General features: G+C 46.0%; 1 long non-coding RNA gene across 1 annotated transcript in view; it reads left to right on the forward strand.

Annotated features, from left to right (window-relative positions):
• LOC308321737 overlaps positions 1 to 12,500 on the forward strand; it is a 49,861-nt gene that overhangs the window by 19,621 nt on the left and 17,740 nt on the right. Inside the window, exon 2 of the long non-coding RNA XR_013964665.1 lies at positions 10,296 to 10,388. This is a non-coding gene — a long non-coding RNA (uncharacterized lncRNA). The remainder of the gene's footprint in view (positions 1 to 10,295; positions 10,389 to 12,500) is intronic.

Here is a 12,500-nt window from a genome sequence, read left to right on the forward strand (position 1 = left end):
GGGGGCGACAGTAAGGGAGAGAGGGGAGGGTGGTTTATGTCTGTGTGATTGCACTATTCCTTGATGTATGCACCATGTCAGGCAGTCATTGTCTCCTGGGTAAAGAATGATAGTTCAAATACCTAGCATCTCTCCCCTGGTGCTCCAAATGCTCGCCTTTGAAGTTTTTATAATCCATCTGTCATCTTGCGAGCAGGGAGGGCACATGTTCTGTACCGCTCAATTACGGAATTCTCTTTTGCCGGCTACAATGAGACAGGAAGCAAATAATATGGGCGACCCCAAAAGAGAGGGAGAGATAGAGAGAAAGGGAGGGAGGGAAAAAATGGGAGGAACGGGTAGTGTGGGGGTGAGAGGGAGAGAGAGAAAAGGGGCCTAGAGAGAGAGAGAAGAGTCGTTCGAAATTCTGCGTTCCTGGCGTTCTCACGCACTTGATTGTGTCCCCTCGTTCCCTCTCATAACAGGAGAACAAAGCCTGTTTGTTGTGGGTGGAATGCCTAAAATGCTTCCTACAGTTACAATTATGAGGAATTTGATTGAATGCTTATTGTTTAAAGCGCTGGTGATTTTGATCAATTTTTTAAAAGTGCCTTAAAATGTTACTCTGCCTCCTAAGAGCAATAACCCCCCACCCCCACCTCTAATCAAATTTCATTTGATATAAACATTTCATTTGTATTAAAAAAATGGAGAGGGTAATAGATGTCACGAGTGGCTAGGGCGAGAAAATGTGTTGTGATTATACATTATTCATACGGCGTCCTTTTAAGATAAACTCGGAATAGCTTTCTTTTTTTGTCTTGAGTGTAATGAAGTTTGCCACAGTTCTTGGTGTTAAAATCAGCTTAATTGGTGAACACTTTGTTGTTGTGTCGCTTTAGAAGAATAACTTCAGATGCTTGTCTGGAAAATAACAACTGTAGCAGCAGTTGTGAGGGAAAAAAGAAAGAAAATAAGGCACAGAAACATACTTCACTTATAGGCAGAATAGACCACCTTCTTCAGTTCACTTTACGCGACATGAAGTAAAACAATAAAACTCCCGTCAGATCTTGGTGTCTGTATCCTCATCTAAATCGGACTCCCACCACAATGCCTCTCTCTTCCTCTGCACCACACACACACACACACACACACACACACACACACACACACACACACACACACACACACACACAACACACACACACAGAGAGAGACCCCAATGCGTTTCTGCAGAGCGAGGCGGAGATGAAAAGATTGTTTGAGAAACTCAAAAGGAAATTTGACATTCTTCGGGTTGCCGCTGAAACTTCCAATATTCCGGCGTAATTGTTTCGTACATGCTATATATCTTCATTTGGGGGGTTTGGGGGGTGTGGAGATGAGGAACACGTCGGCTTCTTTCTTCCCGAATAAAAAGGCAGCAGAACCCCATCTGGCTGGGTGATCCGTTGCTTGGCCCTCTCCGCGCTCATCGCTGAAATAATACTCCCTCTAATGACTCCCACATATCTGAAATCTCCCTTTTGAAATTGGTCTTGGCAGATTATTTGCAGGTACTTGAGTTGCATCTGTTTGCAATTTTGCGAATGTGGAAGACTTTAATGCCGGGGCCGAGGGGGGTTGGGGGGGGCTATTTTAATCCGCGGGATAACACCGGCTGTCAACGTGAATGGGCCGCGTACGGGCGCCCATCCTCTCTCTATACCTTCGCCTAACTCCAACTTCGTTATTACCGTCGGTGTCTGATTGTCTCCATGTGTTTGTCTGACTGTCACTGACTTTCATACCTTTATATTGTACAGTGTCAGTGAGGATATGCGGGTCTGTCTGTCCATTTGTCTTCTTTCTATCTGTATGCAAATCCACACTACAGCATGTGTCCAGTGATATGCTCCTAATTCTGGATTTACTTACTAATTGATTGATTGATTGATTGAAAATTCCATCCTTATTGGCTAAGATTGGCTTCCAAACTAAAGTTTGCAGGATTCGTCTGTTTTGAACAAATCACGAACGAAGCATGCATTTTCCGTGATATTTCAAAAATCTCCCCACTTAGCCGAGGAAGAAATGCCACCCTTTTCACATTGGCCTATTATAGCGCCACCAGGAGGCCACAATAACCTACCTGATCTGGCGGAGAGGAGCATGCACTTTTCTTTACATGTTTCAGGGTCAGGTCTCTCACTGTCAGTATAATACTTTTTATTGTCTATGCTGCATGCCCGTATGCTATTTATTCAGTCACTTTGTCTTCTTATCATATCAGATTCCAACCTACAGTATTGAATAGTACTGCTTCATGTTGCATCTACCATATTACCTTGTATGATGCATCATCTATAATCATACTACAGATATATCATATAACATTGTATTTCACGTAATGCAATATCACATCATTACATGTCACATTATATCATATCTTAGGCTGTTGTCTTCAGTGGATTCAACCTGTCTCCCCCCCCCCCCTCTCTCTCTCTCTCTCTCTCTCTGTCTCTGTCTGTCTCTCTCTCTCTCTCTCTCTCTCTCTCTCTCTCTCTCTCTCCTCTCTCTCTCTCGTCTCTCTCTCTCTCTCTCTCTCTCTCTCTCTCTCTCTCTCTCTGTTGTGTGTGCTTATGAGATGGGTGTGCGGTGTCCAGTATATAAGTGCAGTGATTAGGGGAGCTAAACCCAAGCTGAAATAAATGTGACTTCAGTACTTATTATTTATACCATGTGGTGAGCAGCTGACCGGCTTAAGCACCCCCCCCCCCACCCCCATATTTTTTTTTTCATTCTTTCTTTCTTTCTTTTCTTTCCCCTCCTTCCCTCCCTCACTCCTTCTTGTCCTCCTCTTCTCTCCCTCTTTTTAAGAAGTGCAATAAGGTGCCCTATTGTCCTATATTATCGCTGAGAGTGCACGGGGGGCCGTGCGTGCACCTATCAATGTGCAAGCCCACCCACCCGGTTATGCCGCCCTGGCGCGGCCCAGGCAGTGTTGACGGTGTATAGCTGTATAGTAAGTGTAGGTGGTTACAATTACATTAATGACATATTTCATCAAGGCTGTTTATCCAGCCGTGCCGTAAACGAAGACGCCGAACTTTTTAACTCTGTCTCTTTGTTTTCTCGTTTCTTTCTCCCCCCCCCACCCCCCGCCTTCCTTCCTCTTATTTTTTGGGTTGTTTTATTAGCAGCGAGGGGAGGGGAGGTGCCAGAGGAGGAATTATGCTGAAAGTGTACGCCTTGAAACTTTTTTCTTTTCTTTTTTTTTCTTTCCTCTCCCGCACCCCCCCCCCCCCTGTTGGAAATGTTTATTTGAACAGTAAGCTCATGATTTGAATATTTGTAATCCGTGCTTAAATTTACAGGCCAGATGAACTTTTTGGCACAGAACAAGCAACCATAAGTAGGATTTTCCAGAAAAAAAAAGCTTTACAAAATTTTAAACCATGTGCAAGGCTTATATAATTTAGAGAAAGGGGAGGGGAACGAATAAAACAGGCCTCTGTCTTATTTACTTATTTGTGTGCACTTGACGCATACAGCACTGTTCCTTCTGTCAGTCATGGAGAACCTGTTCCCTTCTGTCAGTGATGGAGATACTTCAATATAACATACAATACAATAGAATTAAGCATTAGAGCTATGGACCAGAGCTATAGGTATAGGCCTACTAGTAGGTAGTATACAAGGTACTTAGAGGGGAAGAAAATTAAATAGCCCAAAACATTGTAGCAGCACGTAGACACTCGAGTGGTTCTCTCTCCTCCTCTCTGTGCTGGGTGTAAATGAACGTAGTCCACATTGACTTGTGTGCTGCCGGGCGAGGCCACCCATCTTGTAGGCTGGACAGTGGGCGGGGGGTGGCCCCAGTGAGCAGTGGAGGGAGAGAGAGAGAGAGGGAGGGGGAGAGGAGGGGAGAGTGGTCGCTGAGGCGAGCAGAAAAGGAAGGCTTTCTTAAATGATGCTAATCAGTCCAGAGGGGCCTGGCCCTCTCTCTCCCTCTGCTGTAATTCAGATGTGCCGAGAACCTGGAATTAAATGTGTCACTGCGAGTGTCCGCATGTGTCCGCCCGTGCGTGTGTATGCGCGTGCGTGTATCCGTCCGCTCATCCATGTGAGATGCACTGTATGCATTTCGAATGGCTTCTGTTTGTATATGTCTTTATATGTGTCCATTTGGGTCTGCATTCGCCAGTGTGGTGGTGTGTTTGTGGGAGTGAGTGCATGTGTGCATGCGTGTGTGTGTGGGTGTGTGTGTGTGTGGAAGGGTTAAGCAGAACCAAATTAGTGCACGGGGAGAAGATCAGCAGCCGTGCGTCTGTGTGCACGTCGGCACGACGACTCCTCGGCGAATGTCAAGATGATTTAGTTGTTGGTGTGCGAGCCGACCGGCCATCCAATGGCTGAGCCGCGTGCCTCGGCACGCCGACCGGCCATCCAATGGCTGCTCTGTGGTCTCTGCTTGTCACCGTCGCCACAGCCAATGAATGAACTGAAGACTCAGTGGTGGGAAAAGTACTCCAGTATATTACTGAAGTATACCAATACCAATACTGCAATGTAAAAAATACTTTGTTGCAAGTGAAAGTCCGGAATTCTAAATTTACTTGAGTAAAAGTATAGACATCAAGATGTACTTAAAGTGTAGAGTAGAGTAGAAATAATTTATTGTGCAGGATGTCTCATTGTATAAGTTTTCAAATGTACAAGGGGCCCAAATGTATATACAGTAGGGCTGAAGTGGTTAATGTATACTTTGTAATAATAATCCAAATCGACAAAGTAACTTGTAACTAAAGTTACCAAATAATTGTAGTGGAGTTAAAGTGCAATATTTGCTTCTGAGATGTAGTGGAGAAGCAAGCGGACGATATACGATCACCGGTTATTTCCAGGGTCATATCGGCCGATACCGATTACGATACCGATCTGTTACATTATTTCAGACGCCTTGAGGGCGAGAAGCGACCTCGAGGTCGTACTGAAACAACAGAGCTTCTTAATATGGCACAGTTAAGAAGCAGGAGTTAATCTATTAATCTGGTGTCCGTGACGTAAGATGTAGAGTTCGCTGGCCAGCTCCATATTATGCAGATCTAGGTGATGATCCAGACTTGAGTGTATAGGGTTTGATGAGGTCAGATCAACATATGGAATTATTTCTGTACTGGCCATATATGTAGCGTGTCTTGAGTGAACAGGGTTTGACGAGGTCAGATCAACATATGGAATGAATTCTGTATTGGCCATATATGGAGGCGTGACTGACGGACTGACTGACGGGAGATTCAGGTTTTCATACTGCGACCTACAGTCACAATTATAATTTATATTGCTTTACTCATTGCTGAATTTTGTCAAGTAAATTTTTTGTTTTGCTGGTGAAAGTAGATGGGAAGCCCCCCTCCCTATAGGAAAGGCTAGAGACAAAGACAGGCAGACTATAGCTCTATATGAGTACAAAGCTATTGACGGTCACATTATTATCATAAATATTGGTGAAAATATTTTTTGAAACCGATTCGATACTGTTTTTATGCCCGATATGGCGCACTTACGCTGCCGATTATATTGTGCATCTCTAGCATGTTTGTGTTGCTACCATATTGTGCGTGCGTGCGTGCGTGCGTGCGTGCGTGCGTGCATGCGTGTGTGCGTGCGTGCGTGCGTGCGTGCGTGCGTGCGTGCGTGCGGGCGACGACAGTTGGGCTAACAGCTGAATCACGGTGCAGCCCCTCATAGTCCTTGGCAGTTAGCGGTGTGAAAAAGCCTGCTCTTTGAGGGCATTATATAGATTAATGTGCTGTGCCTCGGGCAGACACACACACACACGCATGCACACATTCACGAACACACACACACACACACACATGCACACATTCACGCACGCATGCACGTTCAAACACACGCATGGATTGACACATACACACACACAGACACACCTCGCCATGGGGAGGGATTCTATGGCTGCAAGACGTGCACAAGTGTGTGTGTGTGTGTGTGTGTGTGCGTGTGCGTGTGCGTGTGTGTGTGTGAAAGAAAGAGAGAGAGAGTGTCTAGGGAGTTGTAGGACCACTGTGGCATAGGATCAGGGAAGTGTGTGTCTGTGTGTGTGCGTCCGTGCGTGTGACACAGAGTTACAAATGGAGACGGAGGGAGTGGATAAGAAGTGTGTGTGTGTGTGAGCCCCAAGCCATGGTAAGGCAAACACAGTCCTGGGTACCCGGGGGTTTTGGGGCGGGGGACATGGGGGGGTGTGGGCCTGGGTGGGGGGCTTGTGTGAGGTCTCCCTGACCTGCACCAGGCATCATCTGGACCCTGTGACTCATTAGGATCTCTCTCTCTCTCTCTCTCTCTCACCCCCCCACCACCCATACTCCCTCTCTATCTCATTCACCCCCCCCCCCCCCCCCCCCCTCCCAATCTTATTCTTTTTTCAGCCAAAGTGTTAATCCCAGGGTCTGGACGAGAGAAAAGGCACAGCCAATTCATCCACCCACACACATGCGCGTCCGCCTGCGTGCGCGTATACCGATGCACACGCGGATGCGTTGCACATACGTCGCCCCGTGCATGTCAGAATGGCAGCGTTAGAGAGTTTCCTCGCTGAGTTTAAGGGGCTTATATAAATAGAAACAGTGGTGTAATGGAAGTTACGGAAGACATTTCTGCCTGCCTGGGTGAACAGCACGTTTAAAAGCTCACATCTGCCTCTTTGTCACCTCTCTTATTGTGCCTTCCTCTCTCTTCGTCTCTCTATCTATCTTTCTTTCGCTCCCCTGTCTCCATGTCTCTTTCACTGATTCTGATAGTTAATGTTTCTCCTGTTCCAGTTCCATAACTTCACCCCTCTGCTGAGAAATATGGGGGAGATTTTCTTATCTGGATTTTAGCACATTCCATTCCAGATTAGGCACATCTGTTGTTTTGTGAGTTGTGTGTGTGTGTGTGTGTGTGTGTGTGTGTGTGTGTGTGTGTGTGACTGTGTGTGACTGTGTGTGTGTGACTGTGTGTGTGTGCGTGCGTGCGTTGCACGGTTTTATGTGCTTGCCTGCATCTGTGACTATGTGTCTACAGTACACAGTATGAGAGTGCGTACTTGTGTGTGCATTGCAGGGCGGGCGTCTTTGCCAGTACGGCACGGTTGCTTTGTCACAAATGACACATTTAGCCCATCATCACAGGGGTGCTGCTATATCTGCCTATCTCTTACCAAAAATGCATGCGCGTATACCGTATACATGCACGCTTCCACATACGTGTACATATATAATACATGCATGTGCTCAGAGATTGTGTGTGAGCATGGCGGAGCCGCGGTGGCAGCCAGCAGCCTAAATAACCTACTTTGGTCTGACACCGGCATCAGTCGTCGTGGAGGTGCACATGTGCAGAAAGCTATTTGGAAAGGGCCTCCTCGTGGCTGTCAGCTTTTATTATGCAGCGAGGTGTCATGTTTGTTAGGAAGCTGAGTGCAGATGGCAGAGTGGAAGAAATGGATCACTAATTTTAACAATGATTAATGAACAGAGATGGAAAATGAATTACATCGGACTATTGGAGGCAAGGAATATTTTCTCTGAAAATGTTAACTTCGGCTGCCAGGCAGCCCCGGCCGCGCTGTGGGAGTATATTGGAGGGAGGGAGTGGTGTGCATGTTGTGCACGCGCGTGCGCTTCGTGTGTGTTTTGTGTACATGGCGAGTGTTTTGTTTTTGCATGTTTTTGCATGTGTGTGTGTGTGTGTGTGTGTGTTGATGGGGGGATTTATTAGCATTTTATGTGCATGTATTCATTCACATTTATGCGTGCGTGCGTGTGTGTGTGTGTGTGTGTGTGTGTGTGTGTGTGTGTGTTTTCTTCTTTTTTTCATTCCCTGCATCCTTTCTAAAGTCAACACTTCACTGCTCTTGCCTATTACTTTCCCGTTCGCCTGCTTAAACACTGACTTCTTTATACACATTGTTTTTTCCCCCGGTGTGCAACGCACTAGTGGTTAAGGCACACACTCTTTAATAAGGTAAACACGCGAAAAGGTTAGATTGTCTTAAAATATTGCAGATATTTTCATTACCATGTATACTATATGGCTCGGAATCAAGATACGGTGATAATTCAAGGGCCACCTGATTCAGGGGACTGATTTACAGCGACGGTTCACTCAGATGGAACTATTATTGTCTCACCTCAGCCTTTAGGTTTAGCTGGCGTTGTTGTTTTCTTAGGATTATAAACAAACGTGTTCAACATAACGGTCAAGAAGAGAAAAACATTTGAATGTGCATGGAAAATGTAAGCTGGAGCATATGTTTTGATCACAGAAGAATCGGTTTTGCACTTGACTGTAATAACCACATAAACCCTAATAGCATCCGTATTCTGGGAATGTCATAATAGGCCAACATTTGGCCAAAATAGCAGATCTATAGTCTCACAACGTTGAGGACCAGCCATCTGGGGGACCCGGGTCAATGAAGAATAGGGTTTAACTGTGGTTTGAAACCCTATATTATGCTTCATCGTACGATAGTGTCACTTGACAACAATTAGCCAATTGTATAGATTTCTATTTTTTAATACTTTTTCAAAATGCCAGAAATATATACATTCAGAATCCACACCCGTCCCATGTTTCACTGACCGAGTGGCGTACGAGGAAAAGCCCTCTGCCATGCAGATGGCAACGTTGCAATAGAGTTTGACACAACAAAAGTCAGACAGTGCAGAATCTCATCTGTGCTGCATGCTTGTGATCTGAGGGCTGTCGCTTTCCATTCCCTCCTGTCTTCATACCAGTATCTTATGAAGTAAAAACCTCTCTCTGGTTTTCCCACCGCTCTGTCTCTGTGGAGGTTTATCTGGTGGGCGGTCGGTGCAGCGTGGTTTAATAGGTAGATGTGAACTATTTTGAATTTAATTAAGGACCTTATGGGAAATACTTAAAGGCAGAAAACATAGCAACTTCTGGCAACTGTGTGTGTGTGTGTGTGTGTGTGTGTGTGTGTGTGTGTGTGTGTGTGTGTGTGTGTGTGTGTGTGTGTGTGTGTGTGTGTGTGTGTGTGTGTGTGTGTGTGTGTGTGTGTGTGTGTGTGTGTGTGTGTGTGTGTGTGTGTGTGTGTGTTAAAAAAGTGAGATCTCAGGTTACAGCAGCATATGGTAAGCTCTCAAAAACATACACAATGCCTTTGGTGAACAAGGTAGTCGCTATGCCCTTGGGAGCCAATTTAGATTGTGACTTAAGGCAATGTGGCTCTGCAGTGTGTGTGTGTGTGTGTGTGTGTCTGCGTGTGCGTGTGCGTGTGTGGCTGCGTTTCCTCTTGATGCTGTAGTGAACAATGTAACAGTTTCCCTTGCAGAGTGTGGCCCTCGCTCAGACCCACCACTTGCACATCGACCCTGGACATACAGGTCCATTTTCACATGCACTGGGTTACATTTACACTCAGGATGTTTGCTGTGTCTCACGATCCGTTGCATTAATTTGTGATGCATTGCATTGTGAGCTTGTACATCAGCTATTTGTATGGCGACGAGAGGTCCAATTAATGTTGTATAGCCCACCACCGTTTTACTAAGAATAGAGGGTTTATGTGGTTATCTTTTCCCATCTCTCTCTCTCTCTCTCTCAGAGTGAGAGGATGTATATGTGAGGTCTGGATGCCACTCACTGAGTTACGTGCCCCTGCTTTAAAAGGGGAGTGGCATTGGCCTTGTACTTCACACAGCTTCATGTCGGCTTGATTATTTGTCTGGTGTTAAGCAGCGGCACTTTAAGGCCGGATCGGATAACATTCATCGTGCTGAGTAGGCTTCTCTCACATTTTCTCAGCTTGTCTCCCAGTCTCTCTCTCTCTCTCTCTCTCTCTCTCTCTCTCTCTCTCTCTCTCCTCTCCTCTTCTCTCTCTCTCTCTCTCTCTCTCTCTCTCTCTCTTCTCTCTCTCTGTGTCTTTGAGGAAAGAGCTTCCTGTTTTGCCTCATTGTGGTGGTTCAACTGTCAGGAATGGTAAAGCTTTAAGTGCCCATCCTAACCAAAATAATAAGCCTGCCATGCTTTCATCAGCAGCCTTTTCCGGAGATGTATAATTTTTTAATGTGAACTAGATTGGATCTTATAACATTGAAACAAATAAATAGAGGATGAACCACCAATCAATTATACTCTCGTGGATATATCTGCAAAGGGAAGCTCTAAGAAACAAGGTTAAAGTAGTACCTCAGTGGTACAGTTTAATGGGTCTTTTGTTTTTTACGTCTGTTGCCAAACCTGTCAAACTTCAAATGTGGCTGACTGTGAATTTCCTGGTGTCTGTGCTTTGTTTACAGGGTCTTGTTGTCGTTCCCATCATCACCTCCTGCGAAGCTGACGTCTCTTTTCCTGAGCTGGGGCGTGTGCACGTGCAGCAGCAGTCAGGCAAGGTATGGATCACTGGCACACCAATTGATCACGTAAAACGCAGAGGATATTAAAGGTGTCTGTCACCACGGTAAACTAAACGAAAAAACACGCACATGCACGCCACAATGTTCACGCTCGTGCTGTGACAGCACGCGTTCACATGTGTACTGTATGCGATAGTGTGTCAGTTTGTGCGTGCGTGGTGGTGGCCAGTGAGGTGCAATAGGGTCGTGACTCGTGGGTTGAGCATAGGCGACGCTTGAATAAATACCAATAATGAGTGAACGTCATCGGTTGACGTCAGACCATCATCGTCACCACCATCGTCACCATCAGCACCAAACAAACAGCATATAGTTGGCGGAGGATGCGTGGGCGCTTCATGACTTCTAAATAAAACGCGCGGCTGTCAGAGAGCGCAGGCTTCCTCTATGTAGCTCAAGGAGACAATTAACAAACAGAGGTGACACTGTAAACAGGTGCGAGCCATTATTCCTGGATCTGGAGGAGAACGGACGACCCATCCCTCACAATGATGGGCTGTGCGCTCACGACGTGTGTGCGTGCGTGTGTATATGTGTATGTGCGTGTGTGTGTGTGTGTGTGTGTGTGTGTGTGTGTGTGTGTGAGTGTGTGTGTGTGTGAGAGAGAGAGAGAGAGAGAGAGTGATGTGAAGTAACGTGACAGCTGTAGTGAGGGATATGTCTGTTCCTGGGGCCTCGGTCACTATACTCCCTGCCTGCTGGTCTCAATCTATGTGCCGTTATTGTCTTTGTGAACTTGTCACTGTCTGTGAACTTGGTCACTGCCGCCGGCGCCGCCATCACATCATCATGTTCGACGTCAACGTTTCGTCGTGGTTGACGTTGTCTCCGTAAAGGACAAAATATACTAATGTTTCCAAACTGTTCACATTTGAGACGCTTTTGTCTCGCATGGTTTCTTCCCGCTCGTTTCTAATATAATTTTTTTGCTCCTTCGCCTCGCCATAAAATCCATACACGTCTTTCTTTTTCTTCCCTTGTCTTCTCTCTCCCCCCCCCCCCCCCCTTCATCCTCTATCCAATAATTATTCAGCCGCGCTCTCTCACACTGCTGCTTTCTTTTAATTCGTGATAGACCGTCATCCCGAGAGTTGGCGGGAGAGATGGAGAGAGCGAGATGTGGGGGTCAAGCCGGTTTGTAAAAATTGATTGCTTGTAAAGTGCTAATCAATGGAAACCTTTTCTCTTGAAGCTGGAAAATTCATGCTATAACATTTATTGAAAAAGATTCTGAGACCTGGGGGTCTCGGCGTGGATGGCAGCTGTCCTCTGAAGGGCGAGCTCGACCAGCCGTCCGTCGGAAATAATTGCCCTGCGTTTCGCTATAAGGCCTGATTTAGACTCACACACTGCATGGTAACGTTCACTATGAGGCCTGATTTAGACTCACACACTGCATGGTAACGTTCACTATGAGGCCTGATTTAGACTCACACACTGCATGGTAACGTTCACTATGAGGCCTGATTTAGACTCACACACTGCATGGTAACGTTCGCTATGAGGCCTGATTTAGACTCACACACTGCATGGTAACGTTCACTATGAGGCCTGATTTAGACTCACACACTGCATGGTAACGTTCACTATGAGGCCTGATTTAGACTCACACACTGCATGGTAACGCGATGCGTTGTGGCCTTGTAGATGTGCTGTTTCTGGCACCAAATATAGCGTATACAACGGTTACATTTAATTCTTGGTTTCATGACTTAGTTCAGTGAATATAAGTGCAATTTAAATCTCATCTGTAAATGCAAGTGTCTCGTACGTAACGTAAGTCTAATCCATGTCATTTGAAAACCGTTCGCTCCACCGACTTCAAATTCGACACACGCATTCCACACCCCCACAGGGAGTGCAGTGCCCGGTATCGAGTCCGTTGGATATAGCCAGTTGTCCAGAATCAGCACAAAAGCCTCTTCCTGGGCTCTGGACATATCTCCATATATGGAGTTGGCCTGTTCTGACATCACACAATGATGTGCATATTTAGACTCCATATTTGGACATGCCTGACTTAGAACTCCATAATGGGCATAAAAGGGACACAAACATAGCCTAATAACTGGGTGGGGCATCCATTTC

The sequence above is a fragment of the Protomyctophum bolini genome, assembly GCF_963924005.1.
Source record: "Protomyctophum bolini genome assembly, chromosome: 1".
In the NCBI taxonomy this organism is placed as follows: Eukaryota; Metazoa; Chordata; class Actinopteri; order Myctophiformes; family Myctophidae; genus Protomyctophum; species Protomyctophum bolini.